Source organism: Stomoxys calcitrans, chromosome 2 (genome assembly GCF_963082655.1).
Source record: "Stomoxys calcitrans chromosome 2, idStoCalc2.1, whole genome shotgun sequence".
In the NCBI taxonomy this organism is placed as follows: domain Eukaryota; kingdom Metazoa; phylum Arthropoda; class Insecta; order Diptera; family Muscidae; genus Stomoxys; species Stomoxys calcitrans.
Window position 1 is genome coordinate 61809247 of NC_081553.1, and position 23968 is coordinate 61833214.

The 23968-nt window shown below is 31.2% G+C and overlaps 1 protein-coding gene across 9 annotated transcripts in view; it reads right to left on the minus strand.

Moving 5' to 3' along the window:
• LOC106082716 (tropomodulin) overlaps nucleotides 1–23968 on the minus strand; it is a 541301-nt gene that overhangs the window by 123772 nt on the left and 393561 nt on the right. The gene's annotated exons all lie outside the window — the stretch shown is intronic.

A 23968-nucleotide genomic window follows, 5' to 3' on the forward strand; every position in this document is an offset into this window, starting at 1 on the left:
AAGAGGACACTATCACCGCTTTGGGCAATATGGGTATCAAATGAAAGGTATTTAAGAGTAGAGTACGAACTTGGCATTTAAATGTTACCCTTAGTGTCGGGGGCTCCCCACCCCCAAAAACACCAACCAATAGGACACTTTAACCGCTTTGAGCAATATGGGTATCAAATGAAAGGTATTTAAAGTAGAATAAAAATTTGAGCCAAAAATTTATGTTTTGGTGTCTTAGGGCCCTCCCCGCCCCCCAAAACTCCCAGTAGGAAAAATGTACCGATTGCGACAATATGGATATCAAATGAAAGCTATTTAAAGGTAGAGTCCAATGCTGATATAAAAATGTATTGCTTGGTGTCTGAGGCGTTTCCCTACCCCTCAAAACCCCTCAACAGGACATATTTACGGATTGGGATAATATGGGTATCAAACGAAAAGTATTTGGAAGCTGAGTACACAATTTGGTCCAAGGTGTCTACGGGGCCTCCATAACCTCAAAAAACCCTTAAAACGGGCATAAATATCCAACGTCACACAATGGGTATTGAATAAAGGTCTTTTGGAGTTGACTACGAATTTGGTTTGCTCAATTAGTGCAGAGTCTGGGACCGGTCCATCCCCTAAATAAATTTCGTATCTAATGTTGGTATAAGGATAGTTAGGAAGGATAAGGAAGGTTCACGTCCTACCGTTCCGCAGAATAGTATAGATCGCGACAATAAAATACTCAAATAAATTGCCGTTTGGTTCTTAGCGTCGGGGGACCGACCTTCTCCTAACAATAAATGCAACGCCAAACTGTCAGGTAGGAAGACCAAGACTGTATTGTACTTAAATGAAAGGACGTGAGGGCAGAGGGCAATCCCCCTCCCCCTATCCTACCCAAAAAAAGGAATTAAAAATAATATATGAATAATATGAAATAATATATGAAGGCCGATCAGAATAGAATAGAACCGAAATAAAAGATCTTTGGTAGTAGAGAACACGTTTTACCCTCAAATTGGGATGGACACAGGAGGACCTGCGGATCTTTAAGAATGTAGTATCCAAAGTGGTCGCTTTGAAATATGATTTTTAATGTAGATAACCAATACAAGAACATTAATTAGTGTGAATCTGAACGAGACCAGTAGCCCTGAATATTTTGATATTCTCCTATAAAATGCTTGATATTATGGGGCTCAAACAAAATCGTTCTTTAGCACGATGATGATATTACTTCAGGGTCCACCTCTAAACTCCCTTCAAACCGGTCATGATTGCCTACTATGGCGATAAATAACTGGTTTGATATCCAATTTTGAAGTCAAATGTTTGGGGGTGTTGTCATCCCATAAATTCCCCCTAACCAATGGAAATTGGGGCTCAAAATAAAGAAATTTGAGAGTAGAGCACGTTGCTGATATTTTTTTAGGGCTAAGTACGTGGGTGGCCGCCCCCATACCCCTCGAACTGGACATATTTGTGGATTATGTCAGAAAAGGGGCTCAAATCTGTATTTGTTTCATGACTAAGTGTTTCTGGGATGCCTCACCTCATAAACTCCCCCTAAACCACACATATATAACGACTATAGTCAGTAATAGCCTAATATTCTCACGATCCGGATCTCCCCATAAGATTTTCGACGTCCTACCGACTGAATTGCTATTCCACAGGCGTCGACTCGAAAGTGACGAGTTGTCTGCTTTTTAATTTCTCCCTTACGCCGATATGGCCTGGCACCCAAATGATGTGGATCGTGCCATCATCAGGGAAGGCGTTAATCTCCTTCTTATATTCCAAAACTGTTCGTGCCCTTAACGTCCTGGTTTGAGCAGTTCACTGTTCAAATACAAACAGCATGCCTATGTCAAGGGAAGTTCGGTGGAGACTGCCCTGCACGAGGTTGTGCATAAAATAGAAGAATCCTTCGATGCCAAAACGTACACACTGGAGGTATGAATTGTCATCGAGGGGGCATTTAACAATGTGCGGACCGACACACTGATCCAATCCTTAGACCAGTACCAGGTGACAAGGTCAAATATTGACTCTGTAATTGCATTCTTTCTTCTGTCAGTTATCAGCTGTTACTTTTAGCTTGCTTTAGAAAAAAAGTGCGCGAAATTTTGTTTACATTGTTTGTTTGGCGTCAATTTTAATATGGGTACCACATGTGTTGAAAGAAATTCATTTAACAAACCGAATCAACGTTTGTGATATGCACCTTAAACGCAATGAATTCGATCCGTTTTTAATACGAATCATAACTGGAGATGAAAAATGGATTGTTTACAACAACGTTAGTCGAAAGCGATCATGGTCCAAGCATGGTGAACCAGCTCAAACCACTTTAAAGGCTGATATCCACCAAAAGAAGGTTATCCTGTCTGTTTGGTGGGATTGGAAGGTTGTGGTATATTTTGAGCTGCTTCCAAGGAACCAAACGATTAATTCGGATGTTTACTGTCAACAATTGGACAAATTGAATACAGCCATCAAGGAGAAGCGACCAGAATTGGTCAATCGTAAATGTGTCATATTCCACCAGGACAACGCTAGACCGCACACATCTTTGGTCACTCGCCAAAAACTGAGTGAGCTTGGCTGGGATCTTTAGATGCATCCAACATATAGCCCTGACCTTGCGCCATCAGACTACCATTTATTTTGATCTTTGCAGAACTCCTTAAAAGGTAAAACTTTCGGCAATGATGAGGCTATAAAATCGCACTTGATTCAGTTTTTTGCAGATAAAGGCCAGAAGTTCTATGAGCGTGGAATACTTAATTTGCCAGGAAGATGGCAAAAGGTTATCGAACAAAATAGCAATTATATATTTGATTAAAGTTCATTCTAAGTTTTATTAAAAATGCATTTACATTCTTATAAAAAATACGCAATTACTTTTTAGGCAACCCAATATTTTATTTTATTTTATTTTATTTTATTTTATTTTATTTTATTTTATTGTATTTTATTTTATTTTATTTTATTTTATTTAATTTAATTTAATTTAATTTAATTTAATTTAATTTAATTTAATTTAATTTAATTTAATTTAATTTAATCTAATTTAATTTAATTTAATTTAATTTAATTTAATTTAATTTAATTTAATTTAATTTAATTTAATTTAATTTAATTTAATTTAATTTAATTTAATTTAATTTAATTTAATTTAATTTAATTTAATTTAATTTAATTTAATTTAATTTAATTTAATTTAATTTAATTTAATTTAATTTAATTTAATTTAATTTAATTTAATTTAATTTAATTTAATTTAATTTAATTTAATTTAATTTAATTTAATTTAATTTAATTTAATTTAATTTAATTTAATTTAATTTAATTTAATTTAATTTAATTTAATTTAATTTAATTTAATTTAATTTAATTTAATTTAATTTAATTTAATTTAATTTAATTTAATTTAATTTAATTTAATTTAATTTAATTTAATTTAATTTAATTTAATTTAATTTAATTTAATTTAATTTAATTTAATTTAATTTAATTTAATTTAATTTAATTTAATTTAATTTAATTTAATTTAATTTAATTTAATTTAATTTAATTTAATTTAATTTAATTTAATTTAATTTAATTTAATTTAATTTAATTTAATTTAATTTAATTTAATTTAATTTAATTTAATTTAATTTAATTTAATTTAATTTAATTTAATTTAATTTAATTTAATTTAATTTAATTTAATTTAATTTAATTTAATTTAATTTAATTTAATTTAATTTAATTTAATTTAATTTAATTTAATTTAATTTAATTTAATTTAATTTAATTTAATTTAATTTAATTTAATTTAATTTAATTTAATTTAATTTAATTTAATTTAATTTAATTTAATTTAATTTAATTTAATTTAATTTAATTTAATTTAATTTAATTTAATTTAATTTAATTTAATTTAATTTAATTTAATTTAATTTAATTTAATTTAATTTAATTTAATTTAATTTAATTTAATTTAATTTAATTTAATTTAATTTAATTTAATTTAATTTAATTTAATTTAATTTAATTTAATTTAATTTAATTTAATTTAATTTAATTTAATTTAATTTAATTTAATTTAATTTAATTTAATTTAATTTAATTTAATTTAATTTAATTTAATTTAATTTAATTTAATTTAATTTAATTTAATTTAATTTAATTTAATTTAATTTAATTTAATTTAATTTAATTTAATTTAATTTAATTTAATTTAATTTAATTTAATTTAATTTAATTTAATTTAATTTAATTTAATTTAATTTAATTTAATTTAATTTAATTTAATTTAATTTAATTTAATTTAATTTAATTTAATTTAATTTAATTTAATTTAATTTAATTTAATTTAATTTAATTTAATTTAATTTAATTTAATTTAATTTAATTTAATTTAATTTAATTTAATTTAATTTAATTTAATTTAATTTAATTTAATTTAATTTAATTTAATTTAATTTAATTTAATTTAATTTAATTTAATTTAATTTAATTTAATTTAATTTAATTTAATTTAATTTAATTTAATTTAATTTAATTTAATTTAATTTAATTTAATTTAATTTAATTTAATTTAATTTAATTTAATTTAATTTAATTTAATTTAATTTAATTTAATTTAATTTAATTTAATTTAATTTAATTTAATTTAATTTAATTTAATTTAATTTAATTTAATTTAATTTAATTTAATTTAATTTAATTTAATTTAATTTAATTTAATTTAATTTAATTTAATTTAATTTAATTTAATTTAATTTAATTTAATTTAATTTAATTTAATTTAATTTAATTTAATTTAATTTAATTTAATTTAATTTAATTTAATTTAATTTAATTTAATTTAATTTAATTTAATTTAATTTAATTTAATTTAATTTAATTTAATTTAATTTAATTTAATTTAATTTAATTTAATTTAATTTAATTTAATTTAATTTAATTTAATTTAATTTAATTTAATTTAATTTAATTTAATTTAATTTAATTTAATTTAATTTAATTTAATTTAATTTAATTTAATTTAATTTAATTTAATTTAATTTAATTTAATTTAATTTAATTTAATTTAATTCAATTTAATTCAATTTAATTTAATTTAATTTAATTTAATTTAATTTAATTTAATTTAATTTAATTTAATTTAATTTAATTTAATTTAATTTAATTTAATTTAATTTAATTTAATTTAATTTAATTTAATTTAATTTAATTTAATTTAATTTAATTTAATTTAATTTTATTTTATTTTATTTCATTTTAATTTATTTAATTTTATTTTAATTCATCCTAGTTTATTTTATTTTTTTATTATATTTTGTTTTCTGTTACTTTCTTTTACAACATTTTCGAGTATCTATTATATAAAATTCCCATGTACTTTGCTATGAATTGGAGTGCGTAACGATGCGTATCGCCCAAATAAAATTTTTATTCACTTAATTCGTATACAAATACCTAAGTAATTGTTAAACAGGCTTTGGCTTCGGCCATTATTCCGTCCCTTTGTTCCGCATATACAAAAGGCTACAAATCCCCATTGAATAGGCAGGTTAGGTCGATGTGTGTGTGTGTGTGTGTATGTATGTGTAAGGCATCTGACAGTTTTTCACATAAAACGAACTCTTAATTTAAAAACGCAATCGAATTGAAATCATCAGCATCATCATTGGCACGAACGTTGATCCACAATCTGTTCAGTCTGCCGATTGATTACTTCAATTGACGATTTGCTTGAAATTGCCAATTGAAATGTGATTTTGTTGTCAGTTAATCATGTCAGGTAATTTGGCTGCTGCTAACGCTAAATAGCAAAAAAAAGTTAATTATTTTGTTTGCACCATCAAACAGGCAAATGGAAGGTTGGTGCCTGAAGGGAAAATTGATTTCAATGACATGTTTGGAACATTTGTATAGGCCAATTGAAATGTCAGAATTTACTATCTATGCCACTTGAATCATCATAGTCATCAGAGTTTCAAAACTGGGAGAGAAAAAACTCAAAAGGAAGGAAGTTTGACATCGTTTCCTGTTTTAGAATAACATACACACACACAAACACACCCACACACACAGATAGGCAAATATGCCACGCAGGCACTGTCAAGTGACTGTGTGGGAGAATGTTGGTCGAACATAAACATCAACCATGACATGCAGAGTGGGAATGCTCATTACCCAAGCACTGGTATTTATTTTCCTAACTGGGCCAGGAAAGTGTTGTTGAAAGTGCGATGTAGTGTGGTTGTGCAAAGTAATGAGTTGAAGGCCTTTTGAAGTTCAAAGAATACATTGTAAGAGCTCCTTATACATATGCGAATATGTCAGCTGGGTTGGCAATTTCCATACTATGAAATTCCTTCCTAACTACCAGTATTCGTATTCGATAGTGTTAATATTTATGGCAAGAGTGTGTTTACTTTTATGACAAATTTTACTAGCCCATAGAATTTTATGATGTACTAAAGTGGATAGTTTCTAATAAGAAAAAAAACTGTTTGTATTACGAAAACAAAAGAAACAACGAAGTCGAAAAAGTAAAAATATATGAAGATTTTTAAAAATTAGTAACTTTTTAATAAATATATAGATTTCGTTAAAAAAAAACATACAAAAACTTACTAGGTGTATAGAGTTAATAACCGTTCCCATAAAATTGCACTCACCTGAAAACAAAAAGAAAAAATCGTTAAAATTAAAATTTTAAAGTAAATAAATACAAATAAATTTTCGTTAAAAAAATATTTTGTTAAGAATTTTTGCTTCTTTAAGGAATTTTTTAAATTTTTTTTTTCATTTTAAGGCAAGATTTGTTTTAATTTGATATAATTTCTATGACTTGGTACCAAGTGCTTATCATTTTTCTCCTGTTTTTAAATAAAATTAAAAAAATGTTTAAGTTACAGTTTTTTCCGATTTTAGTCTTTATTCCTTTGGCCTTTACCTTTCCTCATAACTTGGCACCAAGTGCTTATCATTTTCCTCCTCTGAGATCTGTGCTTAAATTACATTAAAGCCACGTTTTGCCATTGGCCCATTAGAGGTAATTTATGAGGAATTTATTGCGTGGTTGTAAGGACATTCTACCTTCCTTAGCACCCCAGTTTAATGTGCTTAAAAGTTTTTATTTTTTCACTCACCATTTCAAACTGACAAGCGAAATGTAAAGAAATCAAATGAAATGAAATGAAATGGCAACATAAAGGTAGGTTATGACTAACTTTCTGATGAAAAACGGAAATTTCCTTAACTTCCGGTTTAGAAGTGTTCAAATACTCATGTGTGTGTGTGTGTGCGAGAGAGTGAATAAAATGTTTATTCATTCCACTCATCAGCTGATGAAGTGATATAAGCACCTACTACTGGTTATGTCACGTCATTTTGCTTGGCTCTTGGCGTACAAAAACCTCCAATTGATGTTCTAGTTTCAGTAAGAAAATTTGATTTGCAACGTAAAACGATATAAATTTGTCATGGCAAATTGGATATTTTTTTCCTTCAACTTTCATGGGAGTGTGTGTGTGTGAACCATGTTGAAATGGTTCATGTTCATTTAGCCATTATTCCGATTCAATGACAGTTTATGGTATGAATAGTTTTTGTAGCATGCAAAGTGGATAATTTTTAAAACAGTGTTGCCAATGAAAAAAAAAAAAAACAAAATTAAGAACAAAATTTAATGAATGAATTTCCATAAAAAAACATTCAATTTTGAAGAGAAAAGACTTTATTTCTATTTTTATTTCGAGACGAGCTTAATGATCGAAGAATTTTTTTTCCATGCAATGGAAAAATAAAACCAGAATATACAACAGCACCAACCAAAGTATGAAGCGCTTCGACCACTTGGTTAAGGAAGGTCATCTTTGGACACTTTTAAGTGTGAAGGCTTCAAGGGCCTTGTAGGTTGTGTTTATATAGAATTCATTGCGAACCGACTCCCTGTTTGCTAGTTGTTCTCTTTCCATTGCATATATTTGTGTGTGTAATGACTGACTTTATTTCCACTCCACTACATAATTCCCATGGCATACACATGTGCATCTTTCCAAAGTTTATCAATGGCTTCGAACGCTAGGCAATGATCATCGATCATCAAGCTTGTCTCGAAAGAGAAATGTAAATAACAAGTAAAAGCTTGCTAAGTTCGGCTGGGCCGACTCTTGGGAACCCACTACCATGGATTCTGCTAAAATATGGGAGCTATATCTAGTTAAAGACCGAATTGGACTTGGCGCAGTTGTTGAGAGTCATAACAGAATACCATATGCAAAATTTTAGCCAAGTCGGATTAAAATCGCGGCTGGTAAGGGTTCATGAAGTCGGATCGGAAGATCGGTTGATATGGGAGCTATAAAATGTTCTTGACCGATTTGAACCGTTCTTGGCACAGTGGTTCGGAATCATAACAAAACACCATTTACAAAATTTCGCCCAAATCGGATGAAAATTGCGGCTTCCAGGAGCTCAGGAAGACCAATCGGGAGATCGGTTTATATGGGAGCTACATCAGGTTATAGACCAATTTGAACCGTACTTGGCACAGTTGTTGGAAGTCAAAATAGAGCACTATGTGCCAAATTTCAGCCAAATCTGACAAAAATTGCGGCTTCCATGGGCTCAAGAATTGAAATCGGGAGATCGGTTTATATGGGAGTTATATCAGGTTATAGACCGATTTTGACCGTACACGGCTGAACCGATATGGTCCATTTACAATCAACCAACATCAATATGAAGTATCTGTGCAAAATTTCAAGCGGTTAGTTCTACACGTTCGACCGCTATCGGGATTTCGACAGACGGACATGGCTGGTTCGAGTCAGAATTTCGAGACGATTATGAAAATATATATATATATATATACATATATATATATATATATATATATATATATATATATATATATATATATATATATATATATATATATATATATATATATATATATATATATATATATATATATATATATATATATATATATATATATATATATATATATATATATATATATATATATATATATACATATATATATATATATATATATATATATATATATATACATATGTATATATATATATATTTTAGGGGGTCTAAGATCTATAATTCGAGGTGTTACAAACGGAATGACTAGATGAGTATACCCCCATCTCATGGTAGTGGGTATAAACATCATAAAATAAAACAAGTAAAAGCGTGCTAAGTTCGGCCGGGCCGAATCTTATATACCCTCCACCATGGATCGCATTTGTCGAGTTCTTTTCCCGGCATCTCTTCTTAGACAAAAACTAGAGGCTCAAGAAGTCAAGACCCAAGATCGGTTTATATGACAGCTATATCAGGTTATGGACCGATTTGAACCATACTTTGCACAGTTGTTGGATATCGTAACAAAACACGTCGTGCAAAATTTCATTCCAATCGGATAAGAATTCCATTTCATATCATTTCATATCATTTCACATCATTTCACATCATTTCATATCATATCATTTCATATCATTTCATTTCCTTTCATTTCATTCCATTCCATTCCATTCCATTCCATTTCATTCCATTTTATTCCACTTTATTCCATTTCATCCATTTAATTTCGTTCCATTTCATTTTATTCCATTCCACTTCATTCCATTTCATTTCATTCCATTTCATTTCATTCCATTCCATTCCATCTCATTTCATTCCATTTCATTCCATATCATTCCATTTCATTCCATTCCATTCCACTCCATTTCATTCCATTCCATTTCATTCCATTTCATTCCATTTCATTCCATTTCATTCCATTCCATTTCATTTCATTCCATTCCATTTCATTCCATTCCATTTCATTCCATTTCATTCAATTTCATTCCATTTCATTCAATTTCATTCCATTTCATTCCATTTCATATCATTTCATATCATTTCACATCATTTCACATCATTTCATATCATATCATTTCATATCATTTCATATCATTTCATATCATTTCATATCATTTCATATCATTTCATATCATTTCATATCATTTCATATCATTTCATATCATTCCATATCATTTCATATCATTTAATATCATTTCATATCATTTCATATCATTTCATATCATTTCATATCATTTAATATCATTTCATATCATTTCATTCCATTTCATTCCATTCCATTCCATTTCAATCCATTACATTTCATTCCATCTCACTTCATTCCATTCCATTTCAATCCATTACATTTCATTCCATTTCACTTCATTTCATTACATTCCATTTCACTTCATTTTATTTCAGTTCATTTCATTTTAATTCATATGATTTCATATCATTTCATTGCATTTCATTTCATTCCATTTCATTCCATTCCATTCCATTTCTATACATTACATTTCATTCCATTACATCCCATTTCACTTCATTTCATTACATTCCATTTCACTTCATTTTATTTCATTTCATATCATTTCATATTATTTCATATCATTTCAAATCATTTCATATCATTTCATATCATTTCATATCATTTCATATCATTTCACATCACTTCATATCATTTCATTCCATTTAATTTCATTTCATTTCGTTTCATTTTATTTAGTTTTATTTTATTTCTATTAAAAATTTTATGAAATGTTTTTATATAAAAATTTTGTTCACAATTTTTTTTTTATGATCCGTTGCCTATAAGGCATCCCTGTTCACCACAAATGCGGCAATGAGTATTTTGCCCGCATCCATTCGAAAAAAATGATAATGCATGTTTCCTAACGATTTTCTACCCTCGCAATTTTAAATTCTGCTCAATTTCAATCCCCATTGTGCAAAGTAGGGTCCATGTTTTCCTCGAATTACATTAAATGTGAGCGTGTGTTAGTGTGTGCAGTCCATTGTCTGTCGGTTGATTTGGTTGGTAATATAAAATATCGTTGAATTACTTGTAAATGCCATTAAAGCGGAAGTAGAGTGGAGAAGAATGTCTGCATGGACATGAAGTTGGGTTCTCCGCAGACATGGGTGGGGGTTCAGAGAGATCTGTCTTCAGTCAGCAGCTCTGTGTATATATGTATAAATTCATCCTTCCTCATGTATGGCCGGATGGACTTAACATGGTGCTCTGTACTTGTCTGCCATCGATGGAGTTGGTGTAGAGTGGGGGGTGGGGGTGGTGGCAGGGTCAAAATGAGCAAAATGAAAACTCGAAAAACGAAGAAATATTGGATGTCAGCAGAAAGTCGTTCATATGCAGCAGCAGGAACATTCATGCTTTTGCACATCCTGACAGATTTCTGCCATATCCATACCCACACACACACATTCAAATATGCACAAGGACACATTTACATACACGTGCACTGACAACAATGATATGTTACGGTAATATTAGCAATGGGCAACAGCATGGACCACTTTCCTCGTCTCAATGGATGGCTGGTTGACTGTGCGAACCACTGACTCTGGAATAATGCCAATGTCGATTATCTTGAGTTTTATCCTTTTTTGTTGCATGTGTCAAGTAAACAACAACAACAACAACAACTTCAGTAACAGCAAGAACCACGAAGGGCAGAAACCTGTGAAATGGAATTTTGTGAAACATTTTTGTTGATATGACAAAAGCAAATGGTCGAAAATATTTTAAATATGAAATATTTTATGGTAAGGTAAAAAAAGGAAATACCAGTAAGGAAAGGCAAAAATAGGGGGGAAGCGACTATAAAATACCCTACATTACCGAGTCTACCAACTTCTTTTAATGCATAGAACCTATGTCTAAATCTGGACAGACTTTAGTTTTGAAAATCTATTGAAATATCGCATAGAAGCTTGCAAGATTTTCTGACGATAGGATCTAAATTTTTTTCCCCTGTTCCTTAATCGAATGTTAATGGGCAAATTTGCAGGACCTTCAATGTGGTCATTACAGTTTTAAGCCATTAACGCCGGATTCTTGATCCCCATGTCTGATTTTGATGAAATGTCAAATATTCATTATTTACAGCATTTCTATTGAAAAATGGATTTTATTGACTTTGACATAAACTCGCACCTGTTGTCAAAATTAGCAGGCTTATCGCCATAAATTTTTTTAATTTTAATTTTAATATAGAAAACGCCAAATGCAGCAGAACACTAAAACGGTTTCCAGAAACATATTGAGAACATATTTTTTTGTGATTTTTTTGGCAAGCCCCCAAAACCTGATTTTATACTAGGTTCTAGTTCCATTCGTCCACTTTACGCCAATCTAAATTTCATTAATATATCTCTTTCCTGGCTCGGGCTAGAATTTTTCTAAGACAGCTCTACTCATGGATGTTTTTTTTATCTAATCGCCGTAAATGGGTTCAAAGCTTATGACGGCTTAAAGGACCGATTTTGATAAAATTATGCCCACATGTTGGTACCTCAAATGAAACACCTCATACAAAATTTTGTAAAAATGGGACCAAAATTGTGGCTTATACAGCCTTAAAAAGCCATATGGGATGGGAGCTTTATCTATATCTGATCAGATTTTGTTCAAAATCACTAGCGTTCGTCCTTGGACCAAAAAAAGTGACTTGTGTAAAATTTTGCGATTATAAGGCAACAAATGGGATAGACATACAGGTAGACGAACAAAGCCAAATCGAATCAGGAAATGGTTCTAAGCCGATCGGTATACCTACCCATGGGTCTAGTTCTTCTCATTGCAAACAAAAGCATAACGTTATAATACCCTGTACCACAGTGGTGGTGTAGGGTACAATAACCGAGGAATAGAAAAAGAAACGTTGACAGTTTAGATTCAATGGATGTATGTGATGATGGGATATTAACATTCACTTGTCACCTAGCACACACTTTAGAGAAGATTCAGTCACAGAGTTTGAGTTGTATATGGTTTGTAAAGAATTTAAGGAGCTTTTTGGGAATTTGCCTTAGCGAAGAGGTAAATAGTTGAAATATTTGCGAAAACATTTTCCATTTTCCTGCTTTTTTTATTTCGTAGTTTCCATTGTTTTTTTATTTCGAGACGAAGATATCCAGAATCATGTGTATACCAATGTACGACCCTTAAAGCCTCCACACCTAAAGCTATGTGATGAATGGCTTACTACATTTCCCATGAACATTGCAGTAAGGCAAAGGGAAAACATCTTTCATATCAATGATTGCAGTCCGTTTACAGTTTAAACTCAATGTTAAGGGGCCTCATTTTTTAGGGCGAGTCCGAACGGCGTGGCGTATTACGACAACACTTGGTAGAGAAGTTTTAATATGACAGAATAACTCACAAAAGTAGCCAGCATTAGTAAGGGCATAACCACCGATGAAAACATTTCTGATTTTCACGCCGGGGCTAGAAATCAGGCGCCCGGCATCATAGGAGGACATGCTAACATTTGCGCCACGGTGGCCTCCAAATGAATGACCTCATTAACCAATAGATCGAAACGCGTCATACCATGGTTGTGTTGTAGTTGTGTGGAAAAAAATCCATAACAACAACACAAACACATGCGTAGGAAAGGATTAGTGGACAAAGTTTTGAGCTTGGTCTTAAAGGCTTTTTCGCAATAAATTCGACATAACTACAACCTACCAATGTACTGGCCTGCCTAACTAAGAGGTCAAAACTAGTCATAACATGGTTGGTGTTGTGGTTTTACTTTTCTATTGCAAAAATTCTTCGATTATAAAGCTCGTCTCCAAAGAGAAATGAACTAATTAATATACAAAAACAGGAGGCCACCGTAGCGCAGAGGTTAGCATGTCCGCCTATGACGCTGAACGCCTGGGTTCGAATCCTGGAGAGACCAGCAAAAAATTTTTCATCGGTGGTTTTCCCCTCCTAATACTGGCAACATTTGTGAGGTACTATGCCATGTAAAACTTCTCTCTAAAGAGGTGTCGCATTGCGGCACGCCGTTCGGACTCGGCTATAAAAAGGAGGCCCCTTATCATTGAGCTTAAAACTTGAATCGGACTGCTCTCATTGATATGTGAGAAGTTTGCCCTGTTTCTTAGTGGAATGTTCATGGGCAAAATTTGCAATTTGCAATATACAAAAACAAGTAAAAAGGCGTTAAGTTAAGCCGGTCCGAACTTTGGATACCCACCACCTCGGGTGTATATCCAAATGTGAACCGATCTGAGCCGAAACGCAGAAATATATTCAAGCGGCCTATCACAACTCACTGTCCTAAAATACGGCTACATCGGACAATAAATGCGCCTTTTATGGGCCCAAAACCTTAAATCAAGAGATCAGTCTATATGGCAGCTATATCCAAATGTGAACCGATCTGCGCCAAATTGAAGGAGGATGTCGAAGGCCCTAACACAACTCACTGTCCCAAATTGTGGCGACAATGGACAATAAAAGCGCATTTTATGGGCCCAAGATCTTAGATCGAGAGATTAGTCTAAATGGCAGCTATATCCAAATCTGGACCGATCGGGGCCAAATTGAGGAAGGACTTCGAGTGGCCTAACGCAACTTATTGCCCTTAATTTTAGTAAAATCTGATAATAAATATGGCTTTAATGGGCCTAGGACCATGCTACGAAAATATTGGTTGCCCAAAAAGTAATTGCGGATTTTTTAAAAGAAAGTAAATGCATTTTTAATAAAGCTTAGAATGAACTTTAATCAAATATACTTTTTTTACACTTTTCTTCTAAAGCAAGCTAAAAGTAACAGCTGATAACTGACAGAAGAAAGAATGCAATTACAGAGTCACAAGATGTGAAAAAATTTGTCAACGCCGACTATATGAAAAATCCGCAATTACTTTTTGGGCAACCCAATAGTAAATGTATTGTATATCGCTTGAATAGCAGTAGAACAATATACAATAAATGTCTTTATCTAATCCCATGTGATCTTTATTGATCTATGAATTCGCTCGAAGTGTTTAAGTTTGGATGTTAGGTGCACTCCGCTATTAAAATACTTTATTTGAGCCCGATATTCTCATGATGTCCGATGTGGGAGTGTTTTCGGTGGTGAGGCACTTAGCTCTGAAAACACATATGTAAGCATCGTGCTCTACTCTCCAATAACATTCATTTAAACCACATATTAAGTTTATGGGATGAGGCGTCTCCAAAAACTTGGCCGAAAAATTGATTATCAAATTCGTTTTCTAATCTCCCGTACCTTAGATTTTAGACATATACGGCCATGGTCGGTAAATCTGCACTCTTTTGGGGGTATTTTGGGGAAGGGAAGGTGCCCCAAATACATGGTCCCACATTTGGATATCAGATTCGTATTCTGCTCCCAAATAACTTTGTTTTAGCCCCATATTGCGATGATCAGTCAGTAAATAATTGCTGTTTGTGGGTGTTTTGGGAAAGGGGTAAAACCCCAGAAAATTGGTCCCGAAAGTGGTTGTCAATTTCGTGATTTACTCCCCAATAACTTTCATTTAAGCCCCACATTGACATGGTCGGTAAATATGACCGATTTAGGAAACGGAGTGGTCCGCCAAACACTTAGTCCTGAAAATAAACCACCATCGTGGACCACTTTCAAATATCATTTATTTAAACCCCATATTGCCATTGGCCTCAAAATTGGATATCATATTCGTTTTCTAATCTCAAATACCTTTCATTTAAATGTCTTATTGCGAAAATCAGTAAATATGTCTGGTTTGGGGTATGGGCCCTAAAAACTATCAATATCAAGCTCCACTATCTTTAAGATACAAACTGTCATAGTGAGAAAATGCGTCCTATTTGGGGGTTGTTATGTCGGTGGGACGTCCCTTGGACAGTTGGTCCCGAATATTGAAATCACATTCATGGTCTACTCCCAAATACTTTTCATTTGAGTCCCATATTTCCATAGTCGGCAAACATGTCCGGTTTGGAGGGTGTTTTGGGGGGATGGGGCGGCCACTCATTGACTTGGCCCTGAAAATATATCTCAGATTCGTGTTATACTATAAAATTCTTCTTATTTGAGCCCCATATTGCAATGATCAGCAAATACGTCCTATTTGGGTGGTGTTATGGGGGTGGAATGGCCCCATAGACACTTTTCCCGAATATTTATATCCCGAATATTTACTCCCAAAGACCTTTCATTTGAGACCCATATTGCTATGGTCGTAAATGTGTCCTCTTGGGGAGGGGCGGCTCCACAAACATTTGGTCCCACATTTGATATCAGATTCGTATTCTTCACTCAAGTACTTTTTATTTGAGCCCTATATTGCCAGGGTCAGTAAATAAGTCCTATTTGGGGGTATTTTGGAGAAGGAATGGACCCCCGGAAACTTGGTCCCACATTTGGATATTAGATTCGTATTCTACTCGCAAATACTCTTCATTTGAGTCCCAGGTTGCCATGGTGGGTAAATATGTTCGATTTAGGGGGGTTTGGGGTGGTCCTCCAAATACTTGTTTCGACATTTGGTCTCATCTTAAATACCTTTCATTTGAGACCCATATTGTCGTGATTGATCAATATATATATGTGGTAGGTTTTTGGGGTGGGGTGGTCCCCTTAAGTACCTCATCCGAAATTTGGACAAAAAAAATTGTTTTTAGGTTACTATAAGAGAGCACACAAAATTTCGCTAAAATCACACCACCCATATCCGAAATCTGGTATTTCTGAAAATTAGGGTAAGGGGGAGGGTCCGCCCCCCTTCGGATATAAAAAAGTTTAGAACCCTATTTTCATCACGGGCTCATAGCGCACCATCTGTGAAATTTCAAGAAAATCGTTTCAGCCGTTTTTGAGTCTAAACGGAACAAAGAAACAAACCGACAAACAAACAAATACAAATTCATTTTTATAATTCAATTTCATTTATATTATATGTGATGGGGTCTTAGACGAATATATATAAAATAAATTAAAATAAATTGTAATAAAATAAAATGAATAAAATGAAAAAGAATGGAAAGAAATAAAATAAAATAAAATAAAATAAAATAAAATAAAATAAAATAAAATAAAATAAAATAAAATAACATAAAATAAAATAAAATAAAATAAAATAACATAAAATAAAATAAAATAAAATAAAATAAAATAAAATAAAATAAAATAAAATAAAATAAAATAAAATAAAATAAAATAAAATAAAATAAAATAAAATAAAATAAAATAAAACAAAATAAAACAAAATAAAACAAAATAAAACAAAATAAAATAAAATAAAATAAAATAAAATAAAATAAAATAAAATAAAATAAAATAAAATAAAATAAAATAAAATAAAATAAAATAAAATAAAAAAAAAAATAAAAAAAAATAAAATAAAATAAAATAAAATAAAATAAAATAAAATAAAATAAAATAAAATAAAATAAAATAAAATAAAATAACATAAAATAAAATAAAATAAAATAAAATAAAATAAAATAAAATAAAATAAAATAAAATAAAATAAAATAAAATAAAATAAAATAAAATAAAATAAAATAAAATAAAATAAAATAAAATAAAATAAAATAAAATAAAATAAAATAAAATAAAATAAAATAAAATAAAATAAAATAAAACAAAATAAAACAAAATAAAACAAAATAAAATAAAATAAAATAAAATAAAATAAAATAAAATAAAATAAGATAAAATAAAATAAAATAAAATAAAATAAAATAAAATAAAATAAAATAAAATAAAATAAAATAAAATAAAATAAAATAAAATAAAATAAAATAAAATAAAATAAAATAAAATAAAATAAAATAAAATAAAATAAAATAAAATAAAATAAAATAAAATAAAATAATTTAAAATAAAATAAAATAAAATAAAATAAAATAAAATAAAATAAAATAAAATAAAATAAAATAAAATAAAATAAAATAAAACAAAATAAAATAAAATAAAATAAAATAAAATAAAATAAAATAAAATAAAATAAAATAAAATAAAATAAAATAAAATAAAATAAAATAAAATAAAATAAAATAAAATAATACAAAATAAAATATTATAAAATAAAATAAAATAAAATAAAATAATACAAAATAAAATATTATAAAATAAAATAAAATAAAATAAAATAAAATAAAATAAAATAAAATAAAATAAAATAAAATAAAATAAAATAAAATAAAATAAAATAAAATAAAATAAAATAAAATAAAATAAAATAAAATAAAATAAAATAAAATAAAATAAAATAAAATAAAATAAAATAAAATAAAATAAAATAAAATAAAATAAAATAAAATAAAATAAAATAAAACAAAATAAAATAAAATAAAATGAAAAAGAATGAAAAGAAATGAAATGGAATGAAATGAAATGGAATGAAACGAAATGGAATGAAATGGAATGAAACGAAATGGAATGAAATGGAGTGAAATTGAATGAAATGGAATGGAATGAAATGAAATGGAATGAAATGAAATGAAATGGAATGAAATGAAATGAAATGAAATGAAATGAAATGGAATGGAATGGAATGGAATGGAATGGAATGAAATGAAATGAAATGGAATGAAATGAAATGGGATGAAATGGAATGAAATTGAATGAAATGGAATGATATGGAATGAAATTAAATGAAATGGAATGAAATAAAATGGAATGGAATGAAATGAAATGGAATGGAATGGAATGAAATGGAGTGAAATGAAATGGAACGAAATAAAATGGAATGGAATGAAATGAAATGGAACGATATGAAATGAAATGAAGTAAAATAAAAGTAAAAAAAAATATTTAGATTTTCCAAATTTTCTACTAATTTCTCAAAAATAGAATGGTTTTATTTGTTTTCTAACCCCTCCCCCCCCCCAACATGCTGTGCTTTAATTTCCAACTTCGCTTAATCATCACAACAGAGAGTGTAATTAAGCAAAATGCTACCATTTATTTGCATACGAAAGTGTTCTTTCGTTCATTATGCAGAGACTAAGTATGACGCAAATTTAATGATTATGACAAAATAATTTATGACTCAATTAACTTTTATACTAGCCCTTAAGATGTTCTGGCCCTGGTCCTCATCTTGTATCGTTCAAGGAACATAAAAACGGTCAAAATATGTTCATTAGAAATTTCCCAAAGACATGGATGGGCCAAAGGCAACACATTTCAGCTTAAAATGAGAAATTTCTTCAATAGTTCTTTTTTTGCTAATAGTTGGACATGATTTTGTTTTTGTTCTTAAGACAGAGTTGTTTCATCCTTTGTTACAGTTGTTGCATTTACATACGATTTTTGACCTGCTTTTGGGGGGAAGGAAAAATTAATCTTTTAGGAAAATCCTATTTGCCAAAAACAACAACGAAAAGAAACTTAACGAAATGGATGTTCATAAAATCATAAAGATGAGTGGTTTCGGAAAGCATGAAGGCAGAGATGGGGTACTCTTTACAACATAAAGGCGGTGTGATTGAAAACACCAAGCACAACAACAATGTGTCTTGCATTCCCCCCAAAGAATATTTGTTCTTGAAAAGAATCATCGTTATCATGGCAATGCACTTCAATGCAGGGTATGGTAAGAAGAACAAGACTATGTCAAAGACTAGTGGAACTCTCGGACACAGTAGGTTGAGCTGCGTGCTGTTTGATATGAAATTTAACTTTAACTTTGTTACTAATTTTAAAAAAAGTTTAAAATTCGAAAGAAGCTCTGAACAAAGACTTGTCTATGTTTAGATGGCGAATTTATGGGGAATTTCCATTCCCATTATTGGGTATAGGAAATTGCCCATTATAAGGTGGTTTTCAAGCGACCTTAAAAGTTTCGTTTTGGGTACAACATACAAAACTCATTTTTGGTTGACAAGGGTATTGGTCCAATATGATAAAGTTTTGCAATTTTAATATGAATTATCAAGTCAAGCTAAGTGTCTATCGTTTCCTTGGAATGAGGTAAAAAGTTCTTTGGTACCATAAATAAAATGGATCTATGTAAGCATTTGGGAATTACTTTTTCTCAAAATTTTTAATCACATTTAGTTTTCAACAAAATTGTCAGCAATATGTAGCTGTTATAAACTTACATGAAGGAGAGGTAAAACTCTAACGGAATTACACCCTACATCACTTCACTTTAGTAATTAAAGAATTATGAGTGTAATGGGGAGAACCCTCTCCTTACCCCAATTTTCAGAAACGCCGATTACGATTAAAGCGCAGTAGTAACCTAAAAGCAAAAATTTGGTATCCAAATTCCGGGTGGGGTACATAGGGGGACGCCCCATCCCCATACCAACCCAATATATATAAACCAATCACAACAATATGGGACTCAAATGAAAGGTATTAAAGATTAGAAAACATATCTGATATCCCATTTTCGGGCCAAGTGTTTATGGGACCACACCAAACCCCAAAACACCCCTAAATCGGACATATTGAGGATGACAGTAATCTCTGTCATTCCGAGTCTTCGAGAGATTGAGGACAAGAGGCGGGTTATGGACGATACACTCTGCCAGGATTTGCTGGCCATTTCTGAGTGGGGTCGAATGAATCGAGTGGATTTTAAAGCACAGAAGACTCAGTGCTGCTTGTTGTCACACAAACGATTCGCTGACCCATTACGATCATCTTTCTCTATCAACGGTGTAGATGTTGAGCAATCAGAAACTCTTGATGTTCTGGGCATGAAAATACAAAGTGATGTCCGTTGGGCTAAACATGTATTGAAAGAAGCATTAAAGTGTCTAGGCTTCCTTAAACGATGTAAGAATTACTTCGCTCCGTCTGATCTTCTTAACATCTACACCACTTTTATAAGGCCGAAAATGGAGTACAACTCACATGTATGAGCTGGAGCTTCAAAATCATCCCTGGAGCTATTGGACCTTGTACAGAGAAGAGCGATGGCGTTGATTGGGGACAGTGGGGTATCCAACTCTATATTGCAATCGACTTCCGTCTAATGTTTTTCCCAACCACTTTGACTTCCAAGGATTTTAGACAAATGTCATTAAGTAGAGGTTAATATGTCCGCCTATGACGCTGAACGCCTGGGTTCGATCCTGGCGAGACCATCAGAAAACAATTTTTCCCTCCTAATGCTGGCAACATTTGTGAGGTATCATGCCATGTAAAACTTCTCTCCAAAGAGGTGTCGCACTGCGGCACGCCATTCGGACTAGGCTATAAAAAGGAGGCCCCTTATCATTGAGCTTAAACTTGAATCGGACTGCACGCATTGATATGTGAGAAGTTTGCTCCAGTTCCTTAGTGGAATGTTCATGGGCAAAATTTGCATTTTGTGTCAATAAGCACTACATCCTTTTCCTCCCCTTCAATTCCTAATTTCCTCTCGCCAACGTAATGCATAGGGGACATCCCTTGCGTGTTGGTTGACAGAAAAAAAATATTTACCGACCATGGCAATATGGGATTCAAATGAAGGGAATTTGCGAGTAGAATACGATTTTAACATTCAAATGTGGGACCAAGTTTCTGGGGTCCACCCCTTTCCCAGAACACCCCCAAACAGGACTTATTTACTGACCATGGAATATGGGGCTCAAACAAAAGGGATTTGAGTGTAGAATACATATGCGAAATGTGGGACCAAGTGTTTTGGGGGCCGCCCGTCTCCAAAAACACTTACCAAAAAGGACAAATTTACGACCATAGCAATATGGGGCTCAAGTGCAAGGTCTTTGGGAGTAAAGCCCGACTCTGATATCAATATTTGGGAAAAGTGTCTATGGCGCCACCCCACTCTCCTAACACGACCCGAAAAAGGCGTATTTACTGATCATTGCAATATGGGTCACAAATTAGAGGTATTCTAGAGTAGAACACGAATCTGATATATATTTTTAGGGTCAAGTCACTGAGTGGCCGCCCTACGCCCCAAACTGGACATGTTTGCAGACTATGGGAATATGCGGCTCAAATGAAAAGTATTTGGTAGTAGACCACGTATCTGATATCAACGTTGGGGCAAACTGTCTACGGTCCAAATAGGACGTATTGATAGTTTTTAGGGCCGATACCCCAAACCGGACATATTTGCTTACTTTTCCAATAAGGGGTTTAAATGAAAGTACTTCAGATTAGAAAACTAATTTGATACCCTAGTTTGGGGCCAATGGTAATATGGGGTTTAAATATATATAGTTGTGAGAATAGAGCACGATGCTGATATATTTTCATGGCTTTAGTGTTTGGGGGACCACCCCACTCTCCAAAACACCCCTAAATCGGTCATATTGACCAACCATGCCCAATTAATGATATTGGAAAGTAGAACACGAAATTGATACCCCCAGCAAACTGATCCCGAAGTTTGCTGGGGGTCCACCCCTACCCCAAAAAACCCCACAAACAGCAGTTAATTACTAACCATTGAAATATGGGGCTCAAATGAAGGTATTTGGGAGTAGAATAAGAATCTAATATCTAAATGTGGGACCCTGTATTTGGAGCATCGTCCCTTCCCCATAACACCTTCCAAAGAGTACAAATTTACCGACTATGGCAGTATGCGACCCAAATGGAAGGTATTTAAGATTAGAAAACGTATATGATAACCAATTTTGGGGCCAAATGTTTGGGGGACGCCTCATTCCATGAACTCTCCTTAAACCAATGGCAATATGGGGTTTAAAAATATGGTATTTGAAAGTAGAGCACGATGCTTATATTTTTGCAGGGCTAGGTGACTGGGGGACTACTTTACCCCCGAAAACATCCTTAAATCGGACATACGTATTTACCGATAATGGCAATATGGGGCTCAAATGAGAAGTATTTGGGAGTAGAGCACAAAATTCATACCCATTTTCGGGAGTCCACCACCTCCTAAAACCACCAACCCCCATCCTAGGAGCCTTTGCAAAGGATAGTTTTTTCATATAAAGCAAAAGGAGGCATAGAGGAGCGGGCCCTGTCTAGCTGGTATACAAGACCCAGTTTAAACCATTTAATCTAATAACTCTTTGAGAACAATATATTTCTGTATAATATTTAGTCGACATTATTATGTGTGTTCAAAGTACGTTTGAACATGAAGTCATGTGCACCCATGTGCAGACATGCGTTCACGTATGCACATGACCCACTGTGCATAACGGTACATTGAAGTAAGTTCTTAATCGCTGATTCCGCCTTGACTTCACATTTGTTTACCTGGAATTGTTGCTTGTAGCTTGGAAAGTTGACCGTTTTCGCGGGGTCCAAGTGACAAGCAACAACCAGAAAAAGATCTGTCTCGTTTTAAATCTCAAACCCGCGCATCGTATTCTCTCCCCCTCAAAGTGAAAACCCAAGTGAAGTGAAAAGTAAAAAGTGAACATACATACAAACATATATAACTAGAGTGAACATTGCAACAATAAACTTTGAAACAGTGAACTAATATATTTAACATTTTAGATACAAAGTGACACAATAACAACCGACTCAAAAACCAAATCTACACTCGACCCACAATTGCAACATCACAACAACCATAAGTGCGGGACACAACATACAACACCAACTAATTCTAATATTGCAAACCCCCCACCTGTTAAATACAATGTCTATCTACTACAATCAACTATACTCATAATTTAAATTTTAATCTACTTACTACTGCTACTTAAGTCTATGAATTGTGCTATCTAAACCTAAATATTTGCTACTTAAACACTACGATCTACTTATAACTAATGAATTTAAATAACATAGAAAAGAACATCACAATAAACAATCACCACCACATTTGAATTTTAAACATAAAACTTCCTATGTTTTATTTCGGAAGGCAAAACCCTTAGTTTGACCCCAAACATTTGGTCCTTCGAACCGGATAAGTGGTTTTTTTAAATAATTAAAAAACCAAAAATCAAAAAAATTTTCTGTTTTCTGCCCAAAAATAATTCATTTTCATTTCAAAAGACCCAGTGACCGAAACACAAAAAATTCGCAACAACAAAAGTGCAGTGACCCACCAATTAAAAGCAAAAGTAATAGAGAAAAGTGCGAAAAAAGGGTTGGTTACACACAACCGTACATACAGACACGTATGGACGGACGGCCAACATAAAACAAGTCACAAAACACATA